This window comes from Adiantum capillus-veneris, chromosome 14 (genome assembly GCF_014529385.1).
Source record: "Adiantum capillus-veneris isolate H3 chromosome 14, ASM1452938v2, whole genome shotgun sequence".
NCBI classification, from domain to species: domain Eukaryota; kingdom Viridiplantae; phylum Streptophyta; class Polypodiopsida; order Polypodiales; family Pteridaceae; genus Adiantum; species Adiantum capillus-veneris.
The window spans coordinates 101,602,863-101,615,153 of record NC_140944.1 but is presented as its reverse complement, the minus strand read 5'-3'; the positions used below and the strand labels follow the sequence as shown (position 1 = coordinate 101,615,153).

At 37.0% G+C, this 12,291-nt stretch overlaps 1 pseudogene across 1 annotated transcript; it reads left to right on the top strand.

The window, feature by feature from the left end:
- Positions 1–769: 769 nt before the first annotated feature.
- LOC147442849 (cytochrome P450 704B1-like) lies at positions 770–9,584 on the top strand (annotated as a pseudogene). The gene is made up of 9 exons (XR_015190213.1): positions 770–1,146; positions 1,329–1,351; positions 1,446–1,544; positions 2,214–2,484; positions 2,583–2,923; positions 3,016–3,024; positions 3,175–3,213; positions 3,305–3,505; positions 8,688–9,584. The product of XR_015190213.1 is annotated as a cytochrome P450 704B1-like (transcript).
- Positions 9,585–12,291: the final 2,707 nt, after the last annotated feature.

Here is a 12,291-nt window from a genome sequence, read left to right as displayed (position 1 = left end):
CTCGGCTTATTGCTACACATGCAAACTGTGCGGAAAAGAATTGGTGTGAATCTTGAGAATTAGGCATGGGACCTGCTGCATATCATTTCCATGCACATTGAAGGATGGCCGAGGGCACAGGGTTGTCGAATCTGCCTGAGATTATATAGTTGGAGCGGCATAATGCTGTCCATAACTAGTTGCGCCTGCAGAAAAGAGCTGAGTAAGGTAGTTGAAGCTGGACATACTGTTTAACTCGCCACTGGGTCTTGTTGTACACAAAGCTATTATGATCGCTACGTGGGGAAGGCGCAAGTAGGCTTCACTGCAAAAGAAGGCCGATTCGAAGCTCCGAGCTGCTTCTGGTGAACCTGTGAACTACTTGTGGAGAAGAGCGAAATGAATCTGTACGAGAGCAATGGAGAGCGGTTTTTTATTTAATTCACTTGGCAGCTTTTCGCGTGGAGTTTTTTTTAGAGCTTTTCATTAGAGTGATGTTTTCTTTTAAGAAACCTTAATCTACTACCATGTGGTGGCTACTGCGTTCAGATACTGCAAAAAGAACCTTGGGCTCACCAAGTAAATATTCGCAACGGCTAATATTCGTGCTCTTGTCCGCTTAGAAGGCTCTCGCATCGGCCCTTGATAGGTGGCTTGGCCTTCTCACATGGGCATGGGCGGGAAGGGATCAATGGCCCATTTTACTGAGGCCGGCTTGGGAGGACCTTCGTTAGTAATCGTTACTCGTATTTGAAGCTCACATGTAAAGCGAGGGGTGCTTGAGGCACGGTCCTTGCCGCTAGAACGAGTAAATACCCACAGTTACCCACTGAGACGCAGCCAACCTACGTCTGTGATTCTACCTCCAAAGAGCGAGGATGACTTGGGTGGTAGCAGCGGCTGTGGTAGCGAGCCTGGTGGTGATATGGGTCGGCCTGCATAGATTTGGGCAGTGTCATAGCCCCGATCCCAAGACCTGGCCTCTTGTAGGCGCCCAACTGGAAACATTTCTCAACTTCCATCGTCTGCATGACTGGCTTCTCTCCTTCTTCAGCGATCGCCACCGTACCGTCAAGCTCTCCCTTATCTCCACCACCATGTTCTTGAACTGTGGATCCTCGCAATGTGGAGCACATCCTCAAGGGCAACTTCACCAACTATCCCAAGGTGCACCTGTCTCCTCTCTTCTTTCTCTTCCATTTTCTGTGCCTCTAGTCCCCTACTTTCTTCTTTCTCCTCCTTTCCGCCTCTGCATGCATCTTTCTTTTGGTATCCTGTGGTTCCGGAGGTCTCCATCTTTTTCTCTCTCGAAATTTATCTTTGTTGTTGAAAGCTGGTGATCATGGCAGGGAGAGCACGCGCACCGTGCAATGTATGATTTTCTTGGGGATGGCATCTTTACCTCAGATGGAGAGACATGGAAGAAGCATCGTAAGGTGGCCAGTCTCGAGTTTTCAAACAGACAGCTGCGGGATTTCAGCACAAATGCCTTTAGAGAGGATGCGCTCCTCCTCATGCAGATTCTCAACACTGCAGCATCCTCACAGGAAATTGTTGATTTGCAAGTAACGGTCTTGTACCTCATTCTTCACAGCACAAGCATGTAGATTCACACACACACACACACACACACACACACACACACGAGTGCGCACGCACATGAACATAGACAAGGCTTGTGGTTTGCACCATTCACAGAAAACTGAAATTTGCAGTTTTCACAAGCCATAAAGGGCTTCTTCAAGAGGGCAGATGTGCATTTGCACGCACACGCACACGCACACGCACGCATAGACGTGTGCACACATGAAATGCTTCAATAGAGGACATTGCTAGCGCTTTACACATGCACAACAGAAGCATAGTAGTGGGCATTGGCTATGATCAGGTTGCTCAAAAAATCACCAATTGGGCATCTGCACGACACATGCTAGATTTGTAGTCTAGAGAATGAATCTTGTGCAGAGTCTTAGATATTAGTAAGAAGTCTACACTGTGTGTTGCGGTACTTTTCTATCAAAAATCCTTGCAACATAGTGAGGCTGTAAGGATGCAAAGTTTGAACTACGAAGGGACATTGGTCGTACGAGTTGTATGCAAAGACGGTCACATCAAACCAAGAATGTGACCAATGAAATAAGTCCGAGAAATGTCTTGAGCATACTCATTAGAGGCAGGAAGAGACATAAGTTAGGGATATTGCCTGAATTGTTTGGTTTGATATATACCTGCAGGACCTCCTTTTGCGAATGACATTGAACTCGATCCGGGTTTGGAGTCCAAATTGGCAGCCTCTCCCCAGCTCTTCCAGATGTACCCTTTGGAAGAGCTTCTGACATTGTGAATGAAATTACTACTAATCGTCTCTTCAATCCATTGTGGGAACTCAAAAAGGCTCTCAAAATTGGTGATGAAAGAGTCTTGAAGCAGGAAGTGGAAGTTTTAAACTCCTTCATGATCAACATCATTCGAAAGAGGAGAGCGGAGTTGGAAGCAAAAGATGAGGTGAAGCTATGGTTAAGGAAGCTACCAAATCTCTGATTGTCTGGTTTTTATTTCTCTCTTTCCAAGTTATTAGGTCTAATTCTCTGATTGTGCCACAGGAGAGAGCAGACCTCTTGTCACGATTCATGGCGTATAACAAAGGGCAACCTGGGGCATTCAGTGATAAGCAACTACGGGATGCTGTCTTAAATTTTGTGGTTGCAGGGCGAGAAACGTCAGCTATCACTTTGTCTTGGTTATTTATTGTGTGTGCAACCACCCACATGTTGCGGACAGGGTATTTGAAGAGACGGTGGAGGTTTTAGGCTTGCAAGAAAGGACTCACAATTACAGCTTTGAGGAGGTTGTGAAGAAAATATCATACGAGACACTTGGCAAAATGCACTATTTGCATGCTGCATTGACGGAAACGCTGCGACTTTACCCTGCAATTCCAAGAGTACATTACTTCCTCAGTCTTCATCCTGTGAAGTAATGTTGTTGTTTGGATTCATCATTGTCACAAGAAGATTTGGAAATTTTCTCATGTAGGAAAACGGAGTCTTTTCCAATGTTTTTCATACAATGAATAACATCATGAGCTACTGCTCGAGAGGCACCGCATACCTAGCTAGGTACGATTGGGGGCAGGGGACCACCGGCCCCCCCCACCGGGCCGGCGCGGCCCTACCCCCAATCGTACCTAGCTAGGTATGCTGTGCCTCCCTCACAGAAGCTCATCATGTCGAGGTAAGTCACAATGTGGGAATTATTGTGAGAATTTCTCCAAAACTTCTTGTGTGTCTTGTAAGGGCTTTTAGGCTCTCATGATGGAACACAGGATGCAAAGCTTGTTGCGGGTGATGACGTTCTTCCAGACGGCACTCGTGTGAAGCGAGAAGATCGAATCGCCTACATCCCGTACTCGACGGGTCGAATGGAGTTTCTATGGGGTGTAGATGCGTTGGCTTACAATCCGGATCGTTGGTTGCAAGATGGAATCTTCCAACCAGAGTCCCCCTTTAAGTTTTCAGCCTTCCAGGTATGTTGCCTATATTTGAGAGTTTTCCACTAAATTAAACGTCTATGTTTTGTAGTTTTTTTCACCTTCAAATACGCAATATATACATAAAATTTCAAAATTTATAGGTGTGATTACATCGAGTTTTAGGGTAAAGGGGCCAATATAAGGCCAATTAAGAAGTGGAGCCAATAGAGGGACATTCAAATTGGACTGATCTGACTTCATGCTAGGATTAACAGTTTTAAATGAACTTGATGTGAAAATATAGCCCATAGAAAACTCTCCTCACTCCATATGCCTAGCCCATCATAATTTTCATATATCTTGATTATTTTTGCCATTGATTCAATGTTGTCCTTGTATTGGACATTGGTCCGTTATTGGCCCCTTTACCCTAATAGCTCTTATCGTTCTCTCTTTCCTCGTTATTTAATGTTGCATGAAACATTTTTTTTTCTTTAAAGATGCTTAGTTGTGTCATGTGTGTGTACATATGTATCACACATACACGCTTCTACACTCCCACAATCCGACATTTGTGAAATTTTTTTTCCTAACAATACAATAATCCTTTCTATGCTTTGCGAAAGTGGCACTTTCAATTTTTTGAGGTAATTTTTATATTTTCACACCATCTTTATTAGTTTTTAGTTGAAAATTTTTCTTCACACGTCCACTTACACACTTGTACACTCTAGTGTTAGCGAGAAATAAGTTTCTATGCATACAAGGTTCCTTTCTATGCTTTTTTTTTCTATACATTTGAACTAATTTTCATTCTTGCTCACTAGGGCTTTAGATAGAAATATTTCTTTTCACATATTTATACACACTGCTACGTTGTGATGTTTGCGCAAAATAGTTTTCTAACCATACAAAATTCCTTTTTATGCTTTTTGTAAGAGAAACTCTTTAGAAATTTGAGCTAATTTTCATGTTTTTACATTTTATTTATCAAATTTTAGGTTGAATTATTCCTTTTCCTTTTCATCTATCTAGCATCATTGAAAGTTTAAGTGGCACAATTTCAGGGAGACACTTTTTTTTAACACGGAGACAAACCTCCTCCACAGACCCAAAAACGAGGTGAAGCTTCACTTTGGCATACTAAATTAATAGAATGTAAGAGAGGTCTCAAGTCATATTAAGTTATGAAATGAAAGGTGAAATAACAAGGTGACGCACTCACTAGTCACAAAGGTTGCTAAAGTTAAGAGGGAAAGAGATTTAAGGAGAGTATGTTACAATTAATGCTTACGGTCACATGCCATTTTTGTTATGTCTTAATCTATACGTATATTAGCATTGTAAAATAAAAAAAACAAAATAAAAGGACTCATTGATAAACTAAAACTATTAAAGAATATCTAATTGAGTGCATAAGAAAAGGTAGGTCTACAAGAATATAAAATGATAAAATTATGTAATGAAATAAATATATGAGGTCCTTAATTGAAAGCACTCTTTTACAAAGAAAACAAGTGAAAGGGTCGCGACGGCTTTCTAAAACGATAAGATGGTGATAAAATCATTAGGTTGAGTTTAACTGGTATCAGTGTTCGAGAAAGAATTACCTTAGTTGAGTCTTGTGCCGGTTGAAAATCGAGACTAGTAAGTTGCAAATCATGATAAATGGAAGAAAAAACTGGTGAGATTTTTGAGAAAGTAGTTCAAAAATCTTGCAAATTTTAAAAATTTTTGTCATTATTTTTGGTTTGTTTACGAGGAGGAAGCTTGACCAACAATTTCTTAATACAAGAGACTTTTTCAAACATTGACTGGAATGCAAGAAAAGTCAAGCCATGTGACGTGAAATGATAGGGGAAATAAAAAGAACTAATTTATACGAGTGTGTATGTGTAATAGTCGAATGTATTAGACTTAGAATTATGTAAGGTGAAGCTTTACTTTAGCATTCTAACAATAGAACGCAAAAAAAGCGTGCACACACACACACACACATATATATATATATATATATGTATATATATATATATATATATATGTATATATATATATATGTGTGTGTGTGTGTGTATGTATGTATGTGTGTGAATGCCATTGCAATCAATCCATTCAAAAGTTATCAAAGCAATTAATCCAACCATTATTGTAATATACTTGTTTAATAATTCAATCAAAGCTATTGAAAGACTAAGCTTCAACTAAATTATTGAATATGGGCTTTGGAACTTGACATGATGCAGTAATAATCATGTTTCTCAAAGAAAATGAAGTGGTTACTAATGGTAATGTATGAATAGCACCTTAGCTCACTATCAATGATTGTGACATTGATATTATTCTTAAGAAAGCTTTAGCTACGGTTTTGAATTGTGATGAAGGCAAAGATGTGAGGAAGGTTCTCAATGATTGGATTCAACGTATGGATGATCACTTCAATTTGGTTCATTTGTCAGTCAATATTAAAGCCATTAGCATAAGTTCAAATTTTAGAAGATGAGTAAGCGTTGGTGAAAGGATCATCGTGATGAGATAATGTCAATCTAGGAATAACGACTTGGGTTTATCTTAAGGCTCCAATAAAGAAGATCTATCAAAATATGATATATCATTTCGATCGCAAAAATAAATTTTTTGATTGCACTTAGGGAATCAAAGACTTGACCTTCCTTGTCAAGAACATCCTAGTAAAATGACTCAAATGGTTAAGATAGTGTATTTTGTGTCAAATATAATCCATTGAAACCTAAACTAGAATCGAGAGCTTGAAACTTATAAGGTTTGGAGATGTTTTTGATGTTGGTAAGCTCATCAAACTAAGCTCATCAAACTGAATGTCAAATGGTAATGAAAGAAAATAAGAGATCGTTCCAATCATGAATTTAAGAGATATCGGCTCTAGGATAAATTTTAACCTTCAAATTTTCACATTTGAGAAGCTATATTACTTATGAAGGTATCTTTGTTTTGATTATTTTTAGCATGATCATGTGCTTCGAGATTGTCTGTTTAACATAAGACTTCATAACTAGCTGAAGCCACCAAAATGACTCAGAGTAGAAGTCGAGTAAATGAGATATAACTTTCATGAAAACTTCATAAAACTTTTTACGAATGGTTTTAAGGTATGAAACAAGTTTTCAACTATATAATTTACATAATAATCTCAAAAATAAAAATTTTACCTTTACAAAATTAGCAGATTATATATAGAACTATACTTCATTACTTAAGTTGGAGGAGTATAGAATATTGACAGTCTTTGAATACATGTAAACAACGCTGTGTATTTATCACATACTAATTCAGGGATTTTCCAAAGAAGTTTGGGTTTGCTTGACAATGAGTTGATTTAATTTCAAAAGAGAATAGATAATTATTGTCCACCTCCACAAATTAGTTATAGAAGGTTGCTATGGAAAAATATGTTTAGACCTTTCTTTAGCTTCGTACTGTTTTTTATCAACTCATATCAAGAGTGTTGGACGTAATTTTGTAAAAGTATTTTCTCTTTGACAACTTATACAGTGTTGGAGAACTTTTTTACAAAAGTCTTTATAAGCCACAAAATTGGCTACTTTTTTGCAATACTAGTGTTAATGATGTCTAAAATTATGAACTCCAAGATGACATGATATTGAAACTACATACACTAATCCAAATATAAACTTTAGCAATGCTCAACTTAAACATAATATGACATAACAAAACTCTTATCTGGACTAGAGACTAAGAGAATTTTAGACTCGAGTCCAATATTTTTTAGAAATGAACGACTCAATAATAATTGGTATGTCCAGTAGAAAATCAATAACCTCAAGGTGGATCTAAAGTCAATAGAGCTTATAATGTTTGAGATAGAGAAAATCAATCAAATATTTATGCTCATGGAGCAATTGAAGATCAAGGAGCAAGTAAAGAATCTTTGGTACCTTTTGGATTCCCTAATGCTCAAGCAATATTCTATATGCGTGATCAATATCTCTTCAATTGAATATTTTAGGAAATAGTAAATATAGCTTACATTTATTGAAGGTTTCAAAATTAGCTATTTTATATTTTTATATTCAAGTGTGGGAGAAGGTAAGATCCCTGATTTACAAGATTCTTTTGAAAATAAGATAAAATATTTTTTCAATTGTATGTGATTATTTTTACATTTTGATTTACCATGCATGATTGCAATGCTATAATGTTTAAATGTGGAAAGCAAAGTTGTTTCTAATGTTGTTTAGTTATGAAAATACTTAGTTTAATTTTTATTTTTTTTTGTTTTCTGTGCCTTTTGGTTCTTTTTTACGAAAGCAAGGTTAGATCCTTTATAGTAGCTAGGTTCAAGGAAGCTATCATTCAAATCTATAAGAATCCTCTTTTTTGGTGATTCTCATGCTTTTGGATGTCTTTCGTTGAAAAATATAGTTGTTTTTGAGTTCGGGTAGACCAAAGAAGCCATCATTCAATTTTATTATTATTATTATTATTTACTTTTCAAGTTTTTTTTCATTTTTTGGACATTTTGAGTTTTTCAAAAAGCAGTGTGCTTTTTAATGTCATTTAACCTAAAAAATATTAATTTTTTATTTATCACCTAAGTGTAGAACGAACTCATCGCTAAGAAATGGGATTAAAGCGAGTTTTTAAGAGATTTGTTTTTATAAAAAGTGATATCATGGATATGTCAGATGGTACAATGAGTACCATTACTATGTCATGACGGGGTGGTAAAGTCTAGTCTTTCTATAGTTCTATTAGTCTTTGATATTCTCTTTTTTTAAACTAAACTATGATTTCAATTGGATGTCTAGGAGATGAGAGTTGACCAAAACAAAGAATAAGTAAATTGTGGCATATTTTTAGAGAAATGGAATGAATTTCTACAAAGCTAGTTATCTTTTAGGCCAAATCTTTTTTCTTGGATTGCACTTGCTTTGCCAAAGGATCAATAAGAAGAGCATTTTTATATACAAAAGACACACGAGAACATACAAATGCAGTAACATTATACATACTTATTATACAGAGGTAGGGTAACTTCTCCATCACCATCTCTATGTATAATGCAGTAACATTATACATACTTATTATACAGAGGTAGGGTAACTTCTCCAACACCATCTCTTTTAGTTGTATGCAAGAAAATGAAGCCATCCCTCTCTATTCTCTACTATTTCTCTTCTTCTTTCACAATGGTTTGGATTTTCTCTCCATCAACTTTGTAACAAAATTATTTATGTAGCTCTTATCACAACTCTCTTGCGACAAAGCAATAAGCCTCTCGACCACCGAGAATCACTCCTCGATCACGGTAAAAAGCTATAAACTCCATAGCCACCATCTTTTTGTTAACTGGGCATTGTCTGCTAAGTTGGAACTACTGTATCGGATATGTTGAGTGTCTGATGTTTTTCCAAGAACTTATTTTGAGTAGTTACAATTGTTTGGTCCTAGTTACTTCAAGGGATGAGATTGTGCCTTATGAGGGCAATAGTAGTGAGTAATGTAGTTGTGTTCTAGGATGTGTGTTCTGGGATGATGTAACTTCTTCATGAATCAAATTTTTGTTAGGTTTTCTACCATGATCGAGCTACTTGTGCTATGTTCTATTTACTCTGAATGTTGTCTGTGTGTAGTCTCTTCTCATGAGTGAGGTGTTCTTTGTGTATTTCATGATGTACAAGTTTATTCAGAGTGAGTTCTCTATGTGTTGAAGGACCACAATACATTTGACGATCCCGCTATGTTTATTGTTTGCTGTACGTCATGTATTTTTGTGTTAGCATTGTGTGAATCAGTTTTTTGATTCAGTGGGAGATGATGCATGTCAAAGAGACCACGAAGAGCATCAAAAGTTTTTTATACTAGGGTTCAAGCCCAAGCTGGAAACATTGATCCCTTCAACTATGAGTAATCCATATATGGATCAGAGGAAACATCTCTCCCTTAATTGCAACCTATGAACCCGGATGGTGAGAGTTCAGGAGCACTAGAAGGAAGGTAGGTGAGGCAATTGGTGGGATCTTTACTCTTGATAGCAAGATCTGCAAGAAGTAGAAGAAGACTCCACGTTGACCCACTACATGTATCTACAAGAAGGTAAAGACCTAGCAAAGTACCTCAGCCTATCCCAATGGCTCAACCACTGCCTAACCCTAAGGTCAAAGAAACCAAATTGAGGGATAGGGCAAGTGATTGTCATATGGATCAATTTAAGACCAAGTAGCAAGCTAGTGGATTTCAGACTACGTATGGTGATGACATAAAGTTGCAGCAACATTGGAAGGCAAAGCCGTGAGTTGGTTTAACCAATATGGTATTGACCATTTTGAAACAAATGCTGCACTCAAAGTAGAATTTTTACAGAGATTCATAAATCAAAATACTCCAATAGATGTTTTGAAGAAAATCAATGACATTATACATGGAAATATGTTGATGGAAGATTATGCTCAAAAATTCAAAATTTTGGTGGACATATTACAAGGCAATGAAAGACCACATATTAAATGTTAACATCATATTTCTTAAAAGGTTTAAGAAATGGATTGAAGAATATTGTAGCTATCATTGATATTACAGGTGGCTTCAACAATTTGGTTAAAGATGAACTAGAGTTGAGAAAAGGATTTGCATGACTAAGAGTAGAAGTAAAAGTTGAGGGAGCTCTGATTTAGAAGAAGAGTAATAAGTTGAGTCAAAAACTGACAAAGGAAGTGATTTAGAAGGGTCATCACCACATAGTGAAGCTGAAAGTAGTAAGGGAAAGAAGAAGAAGAAGCATAGTGATAAGAGAAGAAGGATAAGAAAGACAACATTTGTGAAAGAGAAGGGCATAATACAACACAATGCTAGTATAATCCTAACATCAGGAGTATACCATCTCCTAATGCAGGTAGAGGACGAAATGATCGTAAAACTAATCAACTGGCTCCATTCAAAAGGGACCACCATTTCAGAGACCTTCCAGATCTCCAAGACCACCGTGAAGAAATCAAGACAATAATCATAGAATACCATCAAGAGTGATGCCATGTGTTTATTGTGGTGGACCAAACCAATGGATAGGTCCAAATTGTGCTTTGTGGGTAGAACATAGAGAGGAAAGAGGGATGCCAATAGTTTCATAAATCAAGATAACCACTAGGCTAATCCACAACAACAACAACAACAAAATCAACACAAGCTCAAGAAAATGTGATAATAATTGGCATAGCTAAACAACAAGAACCAGTGGAGGTAAATGAAGAAAACTAGGAGAAATTGATTTAGGAGCATTGTGATGAGTGGGCATGTGATTGTAATTACTGTTTGGAAGTTTAGGATGTGGATGTAATGGCTATCAATAGGTCTATAGCTAAAGGACCAATTGATTGTAAAGAGCACAAAGAAATCAAAGATCAAGTTCAAAAGCAAGTTTAGAAATTGGATTTGGGAGGATATAACTTTAGACATTTAGGTTGACCAACTAAAGCAGCAGTATGAAAGACCTACATTAAGAAGGGATGATAAGGAGTGGTTTGAGGTATTGATGAACTCTCCATTACAATTTTCATTAGATCAGTTGTTATGAATGGTTCCAGCCTTCAAAGAGAGATTGTTACCAAAAGAATATCCAATTCAGGCAAACCACACAATCTTACCAGCAACACACAACATTGATCCACTAGATTTGGATTTTGTAGTCCGTGTTATAAAGGTGGTTTTTCAAGGTAGTTCTTTTAATGAGGTATTGTTGGATGCAGGATCTGGAGTTAACATATTAGCTGTCGAGTCAGTATATCACAAAATAAAATTGGAAAAATTAAAACTAATACCATTTCAAGTGAAATGGAAGATTAGAGAAGGGTTTAACCTTCAGGGATTCTCAGGTAGCAATCCATTCAGATTGTAGTTATAAACGTTTTGGTGAATTTTATTGTTTTGAAAAATGAGCAAGGTGATGCTTCTTATGAGATGTTACAGGAGAGGCCTTGGTTCATATTGGCTAAAGTCAAACAAGTTTGGGGTGAGAATAAGGTTGTCTTGAAGAAAGGTAAATAGGTCATTACAATCCCTATGTTGGGCATGATGAACATTCCTTTTAAGGAGAGACGGTTGTATCCTCAAACCATTAATCTGCCACAGGGAGTTGAGGATGACGAGGAAGAAGCATTTTTGAAGGCAAATTCAACCATTGTACCTGTATTTGACGTTGATAGAGAAGGAATATTGTAGAAGGAAGATAAATCAAAAGAGTTGTATTTAGACCTAGTTCTTGGGCAAGAAAAATAGGGATCAGAGTTAGTACAGATGGTGGATCGGAATGTAGCCTCTTGCTAAAAGGAAGCTTTATAACAGGAGGAAAAGGAAGCAAGAGATTTGGCTGAGAAGATATACAATAGAAGTTTTGGAGGATCAAATAGGGTTAATCAAGATGAGTTAAAGGAGCTCAATTTCGACAGTGAAGAAGATCCAAAAATAGTGAAGGTTAGTATTCATGTAGATAGGCAGTTCTTGCAAGATCTGTTTCAGCTATTGATGGAATATAAAATGTTTTTGCATGGGACTATTTTGAGGTTAAAGAAATAGATCCTCATATGCATCAACACCACATTAATCTCAAAGAGGATGCAATTCCAACTCTGCAACAAAGGTACATAATGAATTTTTTCACAGCAGGTCAACTGACAAGTTGTTGGTTGTGGGGTTTATTAAACCAATTCATGAGGTTTCAGCCATCATTGTGTACCAAGAAGAATGGCAAGATTAGAGTATGTGTTGATTATGGAAATTTGAATGCATCCACTGTTACACTGATTTATTTCCAATGCCATTTTGTGATGCAGTATTGGATGCAGTAGTAG